Below are 16,709 nucleotides of genomic sequence, written 5' to 3'. Positions count from 1 at the left end.
TGCCTTTGTCAAGCTGTAATAAGTAGGGGTAAGGACGTTAACCACCTCGGAACATCCTCCCTTATACGTCACCTGCAGCGCATTCATAATAAGTCAGTGACAAGTTCAAAAACTTTGGGCAACAGCGGAAGCAGTCCACTGACCAGTAAATCCCTTCCTCTTGTAACCAAGCTCACGCAAACCACCCCACCAACTCCCTCAGTGTCAATTTCCTCCTTCCCCAGGAATGCCAATAGTCCTGCAGGCCATGTCACTGGCAATTCTGACGAGTCCTCTCCTGCCTGGGATTCCTCCGATGCATCCTTGCGTGTAACGCCTACTGCTGCTGGCGCTGCTGTTGTTGCTGCTGGGAGTCGATGGTCATCCCAGAGGGGAAGTCGTAAGACCACTTTTACTACTTCCACCAAGCAATTGACTGTCCAACAGTCCTTTGCGAGGAAGATGAAATATCACAGCAGTCATCCTGTTGCAAAGCGGATAACTGAGGCCTTGACAACTATGTTGGTGTTAGACGTGCGTCCGGTATCCGCCGTTAGTTCACAGGGAACTAGACAATTTCTTGAGGTAGTGTGCCCCCGTTACCAAATACCATCTAGGTTCCACTTCTCTAGGCAGGCGATACCGAGAATGTACACGGACGTCAGAAAAAGACTCACCAGTGTCCTAAAAAATGCAGTTGTACCCAATGTCCACTTAACCACGGACATGTGGACAAGTGGAGCAGGGCAGGGTCAGGACTATATGACTGTGACAGCCCACTGGGTAGATGTATGGACTCCCGCCGCAAGAACAGCAGCGGCGGCACCAGTAGCAGCATCTCGCAAACGCCAACTCTTTCCTAGGCAGGCTACGCTTTGTATCACCGGTTTCCAGAATACGCACACAGCTGAAAACCTCTTACCCCAATTGGACTCTCCTGTGGATTTGTGGCATCGGACAACGCCAGCAATATTGTGTGTGCATTAAATATGGGCAAATTCCAGCACGTCCCATGTTTTGCACATACCTTGAATTTGGTGGTGCAGAATTATTTAAAAAACGAGAGGGGCGTGCAAGAGATGCTGTCGGTGGCCAGAAGAATTGCGGGACACTTTCGGCGTACAGGCACCACGTACAGAAGACTGGAGCACCACCAAAAACGCCTGAACCTGCCCTGCCATCATCTGAAGCAAGAAGTGGTAACGAGGTGGAATTCAACCCTATATATGCTTCAGAGGTTGGAGGAGCAGCAAAAGGCCATTCAAGCCTATACAATTGAGCACGATATAGGAGGTGGAATGCACCTGTCTCAAGCGCAGTGGAGAATGATTTCAACGTTGTGCAAGGTTCTGCTGCCCTTTGAACTTGCCACACGTGAAGTCAGTTCAGACACTGCCAGCCAGAGTCAGGTCATTCCCCTCATCAGGCTTTTGCAGAAGAAGCTGGAGACATTGAAGGAGGAGCTAACACAGAGCGATTCCGCTAGGCATGTGGGACTTGTGAATGGAGCCCTTAATTCGCTTAACAAGGATTCACGGGTGGTCAATCTGTTGAAATCAGAGCACTACATTTTGGCCACCGTGCTCGATCCTAGATTTAAAACCTACCTTGGATCTCTCTTTCCGGCACACACAAGTCTGCTGGGGTTCAAAGACCTGCTGGTGAGAAAATTGTCAAGTCAAGCGGAACGCGACCTGTCAACATCTCCTCCTTCACATTCTCCCGCATTTGGGGGTGCGAGGAAAAGGCTCAGAATTCCGAGCCCACCCGCTGGCGGTGATGCAGGGCAGTCTGGAGCGACTGCTGATGCTGACATCTGGTCCGGACTGAAGGAACTGCCAACGATTACGGACATGTCGTCTACTGGCACTGCATATGATTCTCTCCCCATTGAAAGAATGGTGGAGGATTATATGAGTGACCGCATCCAAGTAGGCACGTCAGACAGTCCGTACTTATACTGGCAGGAAAAAGAGGCAATTTGGAGGCCCTTGCACAAACTGGCTTTATTCTACCTAAGTTGCCCTCCCACAAGTGTGTACTCCGAAAGAGTGTTTAGTGCCGCCGCTCACCTTGTCAGCAATCGGCGTACAAGGTTACTTCCAGAAAATGTGGAGAAGATGATGTTCATTAAAATGAATTATAATCAATTCCTCCGTGGAGACATTGACCAGCAGCAATTGCCTCCACAAAGTACACAGGGAGCTGAGATGGTGGATTCCAGTGGGGACGAATTGATAATCTGTGAGGAGGGGGATGTACACGGTGATATATCGGAGGATGATGATGAGGTGGACATCTTGCCTCTGTAGAGCCAGTTTGTGCAAGGAGAGATTAATTGCTTCTTTTTTGGTGGGGGTCCAAACCAACCCGTAATTTCAGTCACAGTCGTGTGGCAGACCCTGTCACTGAAATGATGGGTTGGTTAAAGTGTGCATGTCCTGTTTATACAACATAAGGGTGGGTGGGAGGGCCCAAGGACAATTCCATCTTGCACCTCTTTTCTCTAACGTCCTAAGTGGATGCTGGGGACTCCGTCAGGACCATGGGGATTAGCGGCTCCGCAGGAGACAGGGCACAAAAATAAAGCTTTACGATCAGGTGGTGTGCACTGGCTCCTCCCCCTATGACCCTCCTCCAAGCCTCAGTTAGGTTTTTGTGCCCGTCCGAGCAGGGTGCAATCTAGGTGGCTCTCCTAAAGAGCTGCTTAGAAAAAGTTTTTTAGGTTTTTTATTTTCAGTGAGTCCTGCTGGCAACAGGCTCACTGCATCGAGGGACTTAGGGGAGAGAATTTCAACTCACCTACGTGCAGGATGGATTGGATTCTTAGGCTACTGGACACCATTAGCTCCAGAGGGAGTCGGAACACAGGTCTCACCCTGGGGTTCGTCCCGGAGCCGCGCCGCCGACCCCCCTTGCAGATGCCGAAGTTGAAGAGGTCCAGAGGTCCAGAAACAGGCGGCAGAAGACTTTCAGTCTTCATAAGGTAGCGCACAGCACTGCAGCTGTGCGCCATTGTTGTCAGCACACTTCATACCAGCGGTCACTGAGGGTGCAGGGCGCTGGGGGGGGCGCTCTGGGCAGCAATGTATTATACCTTTTTATGGCTAAAATACATCACATATAGCCCTTGAGGCTATATGGATGTATTTAACCCCTGCCAGATCTCACAAACTCCGGGAGAAGAGCCCGCCGTTTTAGGGGGCGGGGCCTATTCTCCTCAGCACACGGCGCCATTTTCCTGCTCAGCTCTGCTGTGAGGAAGGCTCCCAGGCTCTCCCCTGCACTGCACTACAGAAACAGGGTTAAAACAGAGAGGGGGGGCACTTATTTGGCGATATGATTACATATGTGAAAATGCTATAAGGGAAAACACTTGTATAAGGGGTTGTCCCTGTATAATTATAGCGTTTTTGGTGTGTGCTGGCAAACTCTCCCTCTGTCTCCCCAAAGGGCTAGTGGGGTCCTGTCCTCTATCAGAGCATTCCCTGTGTGTGTGCTGTGTGTCGGTACGTGTGTGTCGACATGTAGGAGGACGATGTTGGTGAGGAGGCGGAGCAATTTGCCTGTATGGGTGATGTCACTCTCTAGGGAGTCGACACCGGAATGGATGGCTTATTTAGGAATTACGTGATAATGTCAACACGATGCAAGGTCGGTTGACGACATGAGACGGCCGGCAAACAAATTAGTACCTGTCCAGGCGTCTCAGACACCGTCAGGGGCTTGTAAAAACGCCCATTTACCTCAGTTGGTCGACACAGACACAGACACGGACACTGACTTCAGTGTCGACGGTGAAGAAACAAACGTATTTTCCTTTAGGGCCACACGTTACATGTTAAGGGCAATGAAGGAGGTGTTACATATTTCTGATACTACAAGTACCACAAATAAGGGTATTATGTAGGGTGGGAATAATCTACTTGTAGTTTTTCCTGAATCAGATAAATTAAAGTGTGTGATGATACGTGGGTTTCCTCCGATAGAAAATTATTGGAGGTATACCTTTTCCCGCCAGAAGTGAGGGCGAGTTGGGAAACACACCTTAGGGTGTGTTTCCCAACTCGCTTATAAAAACAAGTGGCGTTACCGTCTCCAGATACGGCCGCCCTCAAGGAGCCAGCTGATAGGAAGCTGAAAAATATCCTAAGAAGTATATACACACATACTGGTGTTATACTACGACCAGCAATCGCCCCAGCCTGGATGTGCAGCGCTGGGGGGGCTTGGTCGGATTTCCTGACTGAAAATATTGATACCCTTGACAGGAACAATATTTTATTGACTATAGAGCATTTTAAGGATGCATTTCTATATATGCGAGATGCGCAGAGGGATATTTGCATTCTGGCATCAAGAGTAGATGTGATGTCCATATCTGCCAGACGATGTTTATAGACACGACAGTGGTCAGGTGATGCAGATTCCAGACGGCACATGGAAGTATTGCCGTATAAAGGGGCGGTCCATCGGACCTGGTGGCCATGGCAACAGCTGGAAAATCCACTTTTGTTACCCCAAGTCACATCTCAGCAGAAAAGGACACAGTCTTTTCAGTCTCAGTCCTTTCGTACCCATAAAGGCAGGGGGCAAAAGGCCAGTCATATCTGCCCAGGGTTAGAGGAAAGGGAAGAAGACTGCAGCAGGCAGCCCATTCCCAGGAACAGAAGTCCTCCACAGCTTCTGCCAAGTCCGCAGCATGACGCTGGGGCCATACAAGCGGACTCAGGTGCGGTGGGGGGTCATCTCAAGAGTTTCAGCACGCAGTGGGCTCACTCGCAAGTGGACTCCTGGATCCTACACGTAGTATCCCAGGTGTACATTGGAAATTCGAGACGTCTTCCCCTCACAAGTTCCTGAAGTCTGCTTTACCAACGTCTCCCTCCGACAGGGAGGCAGTATTGGGAAAAAATTCACAGGCTGTATTCCCAGCACGTGATAATCAAAGTACCCCTCCTACAACAAGGGAAGGGGTATTATTCCACACTATATTGTGGTACTGAAGCCAAACGGCTCGGTGAGATCTAAAAGATTTGAACAATTACATACAAGGGTTCAAATCAAGATGGAGTCACTCAGAGCAGTGATAGCGAACCAGGACGATATGGTGTCACTGGATATCAGGGACGCTTACCTACAAGTCAAAATTTTGCCCTTCTCACCAAGGGTATCTCAGGTTCGTGGTACAGAACTGTCACTATCAGTTCAGACGCTGCCGTTTGAATTGTCCACGGCACCCCGGGTCTTTACCAAGGTAATGGCCGAAATGATGATTCTTCCTAAAAGAAATATGGACGCTTTCCTGATAAGGGCAAGGTCCAGAGAACAGTTGGCGGTCGGAGTAGCACTATCTCAAGTAGTTCTACGACAGCACGAGTGGATTCTAAATATTCCAAAATCGCAGCTTTTTCCGACGACACGTCTAATGTTCCTAGGGATGATTCTGGACACAGTCCAGAAAAGGATGTTTTCTCCCGGAGAAGAAAGCCAGGGAGTTATCCGAGCTAGTCAGGAACCTCCTAAAACCAGGAAAAGTATCAGTGCATCATTGCACAAAGGGTCCTGTGAAAAATGGTGGTTTCTTAAAAAAGCGATCCCATTCGGTAGATTTCACGCAAGAACCTTTCAGTGGGATCTGCTGGGAAAATGGTCCGGATCGCATCTTCAGATGCATCAGCGGATAACCCTGTCTCCAAGGACAAGGGTGTTTCTTCTGCGGTGGCTGCAGAGTGCTCATCTATGAAAGGGCCGCAGATTCGGCATTCAGGACTGGGTCCTGGTGACCACAGATGCCAGCCTGAGTGGCTGGGGAGCAGTCACACAAGGAAAAAATTTCCAGGGAGTGTGATCAAGTCTGGAGACTTCTCTCCACATAAATATACTGGAGCTAAGGGCAATTTACAAGGCTCTAAGCTTAGCAAGACCTCTGCTTCAAGGTCAGCCGGTATTGATCCAGTGGGACAACATCACGGCAGTCGCCCACGAAAACAGACAGGGCGGCACAAGAAGCAGGAGGGAAATGGCAGAAACTGCAAGGATTCTTCGCTGGGCGAAAAATCATGTGATAACACTCTCAGCAGTGTTAATTCCGGGAGTGTAAAACTGGGAAGCAGACTTCCTCAGCATAACTTCCACCCGGGAGAGTGGGGACTTCAGCGGGAAGTCTTCCACATGATTGTAAACCGTTGGGAAAAACCAAAGGTGGACATGATGGCGTCCCGCCTGAACAAAAAACTAGACAGATATTGCGCCAGGTCAAGGAACCCTCAGGCAATAGCGGTGGACGCTCTGGTAACACTGTGGATGTACCAGTCATGGTATGTGTTCCCTCCTATGCATCTCATACCAAAAGTACTGAGAATCATAAGAAGGAGATGAGTAAGAACGATACTCGTGGTTCCGGATGGGTCAAGAAGGACTTGGTACCCGGAATTTCAAGAGATTCTCACGGAAGAACCGTGGCCTCTACCTTTAAGAAAGGACCTGCTCCAGCAGGGGCCTTGTCTGTTCCAAGACTTACCGCGGCTGCGTTTGGCGGTTGAACGCCGGATCCTGAAAGGGCATTCCAGATGAAGTCATCCCTACCCTGGTCGAAGCCAGGAAGGATGTAACCGCAAAACATTTTCACCGCAATTGGCGAAAATATGTTGCGTGGTGTGAGGCCAAGAAGGTCCCTACAGAGGAATTCCAACTGGGTCGTTTCCTACATTTCCTGAAAACAGGACTGTCTATGGGCCTAAAATTAGGGTCCATTAAGGTTCAAATTTCGGCCCTGTCGATTTTCTTCCAGAAAGAACTGGCTTCAGTGCCTGAAGTTCAGACGTTTGTAAAAGGGGTACTGCATATACAGCCTCCTTTTGTGCCCCCAGTGGCACCTTGGGATCTCAATGTTGTTTGAGTTTCCTAAAGTCACATTGGTTTGATCCACTCACCACTGTGGACTTAAAATATTTCACATGGAAGGTGAAGATTCTATTAGCCCTGGCTTCAGCCAGGCGTGTGTCAGAATGGGCGGCTTTATCATATAAAAGCCCTTACTTAATTTTTCATTCTGACAGGGCAGAATTGAGGACTCGTCCTCAATTTCTCCTTAAGGTGTTTTCTGTTTTTCACATGAACCAACCTATTGTGGTACCTGCGGCTACTAGGGACTTGGAGGACTCTAAGTTACTTGACGTTGTCAGGGCCCTGAAAATATATGTTTCCAGGACGACTGGAGTCAGAAAATCTGACTCGCTGTTTAGCCTGTATGCACTCAACAAGATGGGTGCTCCTGCTTCTAAACAGACGATTGCTCGCTGGATTTGTAGTACAATTCAGCTTGCACATTCTGTGGCAGGCTTGCCACAGACAAAATCAGAAAAAGCCCATTCCACAAGGAAGTGGGCTCATCTTGGGCGACTGCCTGAGGGGTCTCGGCTTTACAACTTTGCTGAGCATTTACTTGGTCAGGGGCAAACACGTTTGCTAAATTCTACAAATTTGATACCCTGGCTGAGGAGGACATGGAGTCTCTCATTCGGTGCTGCAGGGTCATCCGCACTCTCCCGCCCGTTTGGGAGCTTTGGTATAATCCCCATGGTCCTGACGGAGTCCCCAGCATCCACTTAGGACGTTAGAGAAAATAAGAATTTACTTACCGATAATTCTATTTCTCGTAGTCCGTAGTGGATGCTGGGCGCCCATCCCAAGTGCGGATTGTCTGCAATACTTGTACATAGTTATTGTTACAAAAAAATCGGGTTGTTATTGTTGTGAGCCGTCTGTTCAGAGGCTCCTACGTTTTGTCATACTGTTAACTGGGTTCAGATCACAAGTTGTACGGTGTGATTGGTGTGGCTGGTATGAGTCTTACCCGGGATTCAAGATCCTTCCTTATTGTGTACGCTCGTCCGGGCACAGTATCCTAACTGAGGCTTGGAGGAGGGTCATAGGGGGAGGAGCCAGTGCACACCACCTGATCCTAAAGCTTTATTTTTGTGCCCTGTCTCCTGCGGAGCCGCTAATCCCCATGGTCCTGACGGAGTCCCCAGCATCCACTACGGACTACGAGAAATAGAATTATCGGTAAGTAAATACTTATTTTTTCTTTCATTTTTCTTTGCGTCATGTGCTGTTTGGGGAGTATTTTTTTGAAGGGCCATCCTGCGTGACACTGCAGTGCCACTCCTAGATGGGCCAGGTGTTTGTGTCGGCCACTAGGGTCGCTTATCTTACTCACACAGCTACCTCATTGCGCCTCTTTTTTTCTTTGCGTCATGTGCTGTTTGGGGAGTGTTTTTTGGAAGGGCCATCCTGCGTGACACTGCAGTGCCACTCCTAGATGGGCCAGGTGTTTGTGTCGGCCACTAGGGTCGCTTATCTTACTCACACAGCTACCTCATTGCACCTCTTTTTTTTTTGCGTCATGTGCTGTTTGGGGAGTGTTTTTTGGAAGGGCCATCCTGCGTGACACTGCAGTGCCACTCCTAGATGGGCCAGGTGTTTGTGTCGGCCACTAGGGTCGCTTAGCTTACTCACACAGCTACCTCATTGCGCCTCTTTTTTTCTTTGCGTCATGTGCTGTTTGGGGAGTGTTTTTTGGAAGGGCCATCCTGCGTGACACTGCAGTGCCACTCCTAGATGGGCCAGGTGTTTGTGTCGGCCACTAGGGTCGCTTAGCTTAGTCATCCAGCGACCTCGGTGCAAATTTTAGGACTAAAAATAATATTGTGAGGTGTGAGGTGTTCAGAATAGACTGAAAATGAGTGGAAATTATGGTTTTTGAGGTTAATAATACTTTGGGATCAAAATGACCCCCAAATTCTATGATTTAAGCTGTTTTTTAGTGTTTTTTGAAAAAAACACCCGAATCCAAAACACACCCGAATCCGACAAAAAAAAATCGGTGAGGTTTTGCCAAAACGCGGTCGAACCCAAAACACGGCCGCGGAACCGAACCCAAAACCAAAACACAAAACCCGAAAAATTTCAAGTGCACATCTCTAATAAACAATAAAGTGACTAGTAAAAGTTTTCCAACACTTTAAGTCAATTTATGCTAATGGTAGTTATAAATTATGGAACTGAGACAGAAATAAACTGTAGCAGACGGCACAAGAATAGCAGAAAGAAAAAAAAGAAAAGAAACTGAAGTATTTTGTTTTGTTGGTGTGATTTCTGCAATATTCATAGGTTCTGGAGACCTGCAATTCTTTCTTACTTTTATGTTTTTTTTCAATTGCTTCCATTATCCGTTACTACCATGTCTTTTTGCAGGTGTATTGAATAAGTGATTGCACAGCTGTACAACAGACTAGCAGAAAGGGCAGTATGTTTTCTGACAACCTGACAAATGCTACTGAGATAGTTCTGACATGTTTATGGTACTTCTAAATTTGAGAAATACTCTAAGAGATGGACTTTCCTCTCCTGCTCAGAGCCTTCTATCCATGTGCGCCCTTACCATCATTCCCACCACCAAGCTGTATTTAATATTTTAAATAAGAATAGCTTCAAGCTTTGTCTTTCTATTCCAGGGTACATCAGCTGACTTAATGAATCAAAAGAGAAAACCGTGAAGGACCTCTCTCCAATGGCAAGGTGGGTCATTCCGAGTTGAACGCTCATTGCCGATTTTCGCAACGGAGTGGTTATTGCGAAAATGCGCATGGTACGCAGTGCGCATGCGCTAAGTATTTTTGCTCAAAACTTAGTAGATTTACTCACGGCAGAACAAAGAATTTTCATCATTCTGGTGATCGTAGTGTGATTGACAGGAAGTGGGTGTTTCTGGGCGGAAACTGACAGTTTCCTGGGAGTGTGCGGAAAAACGCAGGCGTGCCAGGATAAAACGCGGGAGTGTCTGGAGAAACGGGGGAGTGGCTGTCCGAACACAGGGCGTGTTTGTGACGTCAAACCAGGAAAGAAGCGGGCTGAGCTGATCGCAGTGTAGGAGTAAGTCTCGAGCTACTCAGAAACTGCTAAGAATTTTCTATTCGCAATTCTGCTAATCTTTCGTTCGCAATTCTGCTAAGCGAAGATACACTCCCAGAGGGCGGCGGCCTAGCGTGTGCAATGCTGCTAAAAGCAGCTAACGAGCGAACAACTCGGAATTACCCCCAAAGTGTTTAATTTTCCTAAACACTCATAAAGGTCTCAGAGTAGCTCCCACTGGCAAAACCTTCTTACCGAGAAAGGGACACACATCATCTGTGGAAAGCTACATAATTGAGCTTTCCTGGACACAGTGCTCTACTGGACACAAAGCTCTCTTGGACACAGTGTGGGTCATTCCAACCCGTTCGCACGCAACAGTTCTTCACTGAGATGCGAATAGGTAGGGACAGCGGCTGCGCGGTGCCCGTAATGCGCACGTGCGTTGTTGCTTGGCGATGGTCATCGCTGGGCAGCGATGCCACCAGCGCTGAAAGTGATCGCAGCAGCGATCGCAAGAAGATTGATGATGGGGAGGCATTCCGGGGCATCTACTCACTGTTTTCCAGGCGTGGAGATCCGAATGCAGGCATATCCAGGCGTTTGGAGGGCGGATGCCTGACGTCAATCCCGGGACCTTCGTCGCTGGATCCATTGCACAGGGTAAGTAAGTCTGACCGTGGTCTTGTTTTGCAGGAAACTTTTTTAGCATAGCATTGCTGCACAAGCGATCGCAGCCCTCATATGCTAAAATACACTCCCCCATAGGCGGCGTCTAGTTAATTACACGAGCAGCAAAAAGTTGCTACGTGCGATCAACTCGGAATGACCACCAGTTTTCTCCTGGACTCACTGCTCTCTTGATCTCAGTCCTCTCTTGATTTTAGGGGGTTATTCCGAGTTGATCGCTAGCTGCATTTGTTTGCAGCGCAGTGATCAGGCTAAAAAACAGCAGTTCTGCGCATGTGTATGCGGCGCAATGCGCACGCGTGACGTACGGGCACAACGAATTATGTCGTTTTGCACAGGGTCTAGCGATGCATTTCAGTCGCACTGCTGGCCGCAGAGTGATTGACAGGAAGTGGGCGTTTCTGGGTGGCAACTGACCGTTTTCAGGGAGTGTGGGAAAAATGCAGGCGTGCCAGGAAAAACGCAGGCGTGGCTGGGCGAACGCTGGGCGGGTTTGTGATGTCAAATCCGGAACTGAATAGTCTGAAGTGATCGCAAGCGCTGAGTAGGTTTTCAGCTACTCTGAAACTACACAAAAATTTTTTGTAGTCGCTCTGCAATACAACCGTTCGCACTTCTGCTAAGCTAAAATACACACCCAGAGGGCGGCGGCTTAGCGTTTGCACGGCTGCTAAAAACTGCTAGTGAGCGATCAAATCGGAATGACCCCCTTAATGCGCTCTTGGACAGAGTGTTCTTCAGAACTCAATACACTCTTGGGCTCAGTACTCTCTTGAACTCAGTGCTCTCCTTGGGGTATATTTACTATTATTCGTATTTGTACCGATTTCAGTCGAAAATGAATTTAAATGACATCGGCCGTACAAAAGTGCAACTTTTTGAATCTGTGGGGGTAATTCTGAGTTGATCGCAGCAGGAACTCTGTTAGCAGTTGGGCAAAACCATGTGCACTGCAGGGGAGGCAGATGTAACATGTGCAGAGAGAGTTAGATTTGGGTGGGTTATTTTGTTTCTGTGCAGGGTAAATACTGGCTGCTTTATTTTTACACTGCAATTTAGATTGCAGATTGAAGACACCACACCCAAATCTAACTCTTTGCACATGTTACATCTGCCCCCCCTGCACTGCACATGGTTTTGCCCAACTGCTAACAAAATTCCTTCTGCGATCAACTTGGAATTACCCCCTGTGTTCGGTAATTTACTAAGCGTTCGTGTTTGTCCTATTCGTATTTTACGATGTCGATGTCATTCGTATTTCTGGGGTGTCTTTTTCGGCCGAATTTGTTTGTATTCGGCCAAAGATACATATTGTGACGCATGATTCGTATATTTCCTTTGCGGCAGTGTTTTGTGGACTTTGCGGCCGTGTTTTCATATTTAGTTTCGATTTTGAAGGTGATGCGTGATTGGTTATGTGGAATATGCGGGAGTGTCAAAGCGCAGCCATATAAATACGCCCCAAACCTCGTGGCTTTAGTTAGTGGAGAGGAGAGAGATAATGCTGTGAGGAGTTGGTGAGTTTCTTGGTTAGTAGCTTTGCAATTTCTGAGTGTTGTATTGTTGTTGAAAGTTGTCTTGTCTTTATTGTAGTATTGTTATTTGAAAGTGTGTCATAAACTCTGTCAGTGTATTTTTTTTATTTATTCTCTTGTCAGTGTGTGTGTGTGTGTGTGTGTGTGTGTGTGTGTGTGTGTGTGTGTGTGTGTGTGTGTGTGTGTGTAGAGGTAGAGGAGGTGTGTGTTTTGTTTGTTTTATTTTTAGTGTTCAGTGTTGTTTGTCCTAAGCATGTCAGAGTCAGAGATTACTGAGGATGGTGAGGTGGAGGAGGTTTGTGAGGTGGAGGAGGTTAGCGAGGTGGAGGAGGGTAGTGAGGTGGAGGAGGGTAGTGAGGGGGGTGAGTTGGAGGAGGTGGCAGAGGAAGCGCCTGGGTCTTCTAGTGATAGTGATGTTGCTCCGTAGCCACATACCAGGACCAAGACAGGCCGCAATGCTAAGTTCACTTTTGCAGAGAATGTGGCCCTTGTTCGTATGATAATGAAATACCATCGGCAGCTTTTTGGTCAAGATGCAGCTTAGGTGTCATCTCGTAAAAAGGCAGTAATGTGGCAGAAGGTGGTTGACGCTGTCAATAGTGAGGGCCTGGTGAGGCAAACAGAAGAGACATGCGTGCAGAAAGCGCTTCTATGACATAAAGCGTCGTGTGAAAGCTAAAATGGCAAAGGAGGCGAAGTCTGCACATGAAACTGGAGGTGGGCGGCCATTTATAGCAACTTATCTGGAGTATGAGGAACCCCTGCAGAACCTCACTCCTCCTGAGGTAGTGAGGGCAACTTGTGTACGGGACTCCAATCGGCCCAAAGATGCTGGTAAGTTTTGTTTGTGAATATATTATTGTTGAAGAATTTTTTTTTTTTTAAGTGAGCAGACTGTTTTTTTTTTTTTTTTGCCAATAATGTTATTTGTTTTTTTTCACATTTTCCATTGTGTATGTTGGCAGCACATAAATGTATGCTGTGCCTATTGTTCTAAACACATCATATTTGGATTATAATGGTGTGATTTTTTTTTTTTTATTAGTTTTAAAAAGCAAAATTTATATTGCGTCACATGGCCTCATTTTAGCAAAAAAACACATTCAAGAAAAAATGTAGACATGAAGCCAGTGTGTTCTAGTTCTAAACAATTTAGAACTAGTCCAGGGTATCTAATTATAGTTGCATCAGTGAACAGCACTTTAAAAAGTATCATGGTGGCTGACAATCGATTGGCCTGCATGCAGGCTCAATCTAGCAGCGGCGATAGCAATGTGCGGGGCTGCGCATCGCTATCGCTGAGGGGGCTACACACGAGTGATCTGTGCTTAAAATCTCAGCAATCTAGTCAGATTGCTTAGATTTTAAGCATGGATCTCTCCGTGAGTACCCCCCTTAAGGCTTTTGTTCCTTCAAAGGGAGTATTATTGTGAAGATAAGTACATTAAGACACGGGAAAACACATGATGGAAGAGGGCCCTGCTGCTGAGAGCGTACCTTTTCTTACAAATAAAAATGTTTTTATCACTTTTAAACAAATTAATTACAAATATTTCTTCTCCTTTTCCAGGCTCTAAAAAGACACAAAGACCTTCTCGGCCTCTGGCCACTGTTAGTGAAGCCTCGGATGGTGCTGATGCTGGTAAGTACATTAGCATTGGGTGTATTTTTACATAAATGGTGAACTAATATTATTATTTTTTTTTGTATTTTAAAAGGCCCATCCACACACGTATTGCCTACGCGGAAGCGAAGTCTGGAGGTGTCTTCAAGAGAGGCACAAGAGCCTCCACCACAACGAAGAATCTCAATGGTCTCTGAAGCATACTTACCTACTTTCCCGGAAGCTGCGGGAGGCTCCCGTTTTTTGGGGTAGCCCCCCGCACCCACGGAAGAGTGGGCAGGTCTCCCGCATCCTGCTCGCACCCTAGTGATGCGAGCAGGATGGAGAGATTACCTCCCGCATTCGCGGGTCCGTCGGGTGGAGAAGGGGTTAAAATAACGCAAATCGCATCATTTTAGCCCCGCCCCCTTCCCGCGGACCCGCAAATCGCGGCATTTCCCGATGTGGGGCGGGCTTAGTGATGTCACAGTCCAGATCCCCCCCCCCCCCCCCCCCGCCCCCCCGAAGACACCTGCAGCCTCTCCTCTCCGGGCTTCTCCCGGAGAGGAGAAATAAAATGTAGGTAAGTATGCTCTGAAGTGCCCCCACAGCACCCATGTCACCGCATTCCTCACACCTGCCTGATGAGTTCATTGGCACAATCACACAATACCAATATTTACACTCACACACTTTTCCATAATACAAACATTGTACAAATTAAAGTAAGATTGTTAGCCTACTTAAGATGGTATGTTGGCCTTAACAACTCACAATAAACCGGTCATTTATGTTGCACCTTCTAGAAGGTAACACATGAAATGTTATGGGCCCTCATTCCGAGTTGATCGCTCGCTAGCTGCTTTTAGCAGCAGTGCAAACGCTAGGCCGCCGCCCTCTGGGAGTGTATCTTAGCATAGCAGAAGTGCGAACGAAAGGATCGCAGAGCTGCTACAAAAAAAGATTGTGCAGTTTCAGAGTAGCTCGAGACTTACTCCTAGCTTGCGATCACTTCAGTCTGTTTAGTTCCTGTTTTGACATCACAAACACGCCCTGCGTTCGCCCAGCCACACCTACGTTTCCCCTGCCACTCCTGCGTTTTTATCTGGCACGCCTGCGTTTTTACACACACTCCCCGAAACCGGTCAGTTACCACCCAGAAACACCCACTTCCTGTCAACCACTCTGCGGACAGCAGTGCGACTGAAAAGCGTCGCTAGAGCTTGTGTAAAACTGCATCGGCTTTTGTGAAAGTATGTCGCGCGTGCGCATTGCGCAGAAGTGCCGATTTGTAGCTTGATCGCTGCGCTGCAAACAACGGCAGCTAGCGATCAACTCGGAATGAGGGCCATTGTTAGCTATATCCTATATCCCACGTTAAATAGAATTACAATCTTAAGTATAATACTCCATTGTATTTTCACAGTTTAAGGAAGCAACTTAGGGGGATATGTAATAAGCAGTGATAAAAGTGGAGAAGTGAGCCAGTGGAGAAGTTGCCCATGGCAACCAATCAGCATTGACGTAACATTTATAATTTGCATACTTTTAAAGTATACAGAGCAGCTGATTGGTTGCCATGGGTAAATTCTCCACTGGCTCACTTCTCCACTTTTATCACTGCTTATTACATGTCCCCCTTAGTAACCAAATTTAGTTATCAATATTCCCCCAAAAAAACATTTACATTAGGTCCTCAAAATACTTAATTCCTAAAATGTGAGGGCCAAATGATGACCAAAATGAAAAAACAAAAAAATATAGTTTAAAAAAAATGTGACATCAACACTCAATAATTTTACTAACATTAGGAACACTAGTAAACATACCATAAATTATCTTCTTCATTAAGTATTCAAATGTACTTACACACAGCTGGTTTTCCATTTCAGCCGACAACATTCTTCAGCCACGTCAGCCAGGACAACTGCATGAATCGGACAATGAGGAACCATTTACCCTCAACCTCACTGCAATACCACCCAATGACCAAACATCCTCACATTTTGCTACTCCGCCCACTCAACAAACACCTGAGCAGGACAGAAGCACAACCACACTTAGAACACAGGCTCAAGACCAGGCTTTTTGGGACAGCTGGTCCTCCCAGCAAGCCAATAATTTAGAATGTTTGCGAAGGCAAACACAATCTATTTCAAGTATAGGCCATCACATACTAAGACTCGCCAGAAGCAACAGCAGACAAACTGCAGAACTAACCAGGATGGCCAACACCCTAGAATTATTGAGGGCAGGCAACAAACGTATGATAGACACATTTCAATGAGTCATAGATGACAATCACAGGCTCCATCAAGCCTACTTGCAGATCATAACTGCAACACAAAATACCCAAGACACCATGGTCGGAATCATGGAGAACCCCATGTCTGCCACAAGAGACTTAAATTTAACACTTACAACCCTTACCCAACATTTCAGTCATCAAGGGGAGCAGACAAGTTCAAGTTCCTCAACCACAACCCCCTTAGTGACACCTGTAACGTCCCCACCCAGACGTTCTGACCGAACATAACCAGACACCAGTGTGAATGGGCCAGCCAGCTCAAGAGGATAACCTGCTAAATAAACTCAAAGTGTTTGATATTTTTTTGCTAGTTGCATTGTTGTTTTTGTGTACACAATTCAGAAATGGTTTTATATTGGATATCAAATGTACTTTTGATACACATTCACAAGTAAAAACAAGGTTAAACATCCAAAAGTTGTATGTGTCTTTTTAAATTACCCTTTTAACAATAGTTGTTTAAGAAAATTAGATGCATGGTCACAATCAAGCTACATACATTACACATGCAGGAGTGGTTAAGTATATATATTGATAAAAGTATGTTTAAATCTTAACTACTCAATTACGTTAAGATAAGCTGAAGGCTGCATAAGCCTGAGGCCATATAAGAGATCCACTTTTTGTGATTGGTTGTTAAGTGACTAAGCAGTTGCTAGGCAGATCAGTTTCCCCT

General features: G+C 46.8%; 1 long non-coding RNA gene across 1 annotated transcript in view; it reads left to right on the top strand.

Moving 5' to 3' along the window:
• LOC134947982 (uncharacterized) overlaps positions 1-16,299 on the top strand; it is an 84,562-nt gene extending 68,263 nt beyond the window's left edge. Inside the window, exons 3-6 of the long non-coding RNA XR_010182895.1 lie at positions 9,501-9,564; positions 13,693-13,764; positions 13,841-13,935; positions 15,618-16,299. This is a non-coding gene — a long non-coding RNA (uncharacterized LOC134947982). The remainder of the gene's footprint in view (positions 1-9,500; positions 9,565-13,692; positions 13,765-13,840; positions 13,936-15,617) is intronic.
• Positions 16,300-16,709: the final 410 nt, after the last annotated feature.

This window comes from Pseudophryne corroboree, chromosome 8, assembly GCF_028390025.1.
Source record: "Pseudophryne corroboree isolate aPseCor3 chromosome 8, aPseCor3.hap2, whole genome shotgun sequence".
Lineage (NCBI taxonomy): Eukaryota > Metazoa > Chordata > Amphibia > Anura > Myobatrachidae > Pseudophryne > Pseudophryne corroboree.
Note: the sequence above shows the minus strand (reverse complement) of the source record. Positions and strands in the feature narration are given on the sequence as shown.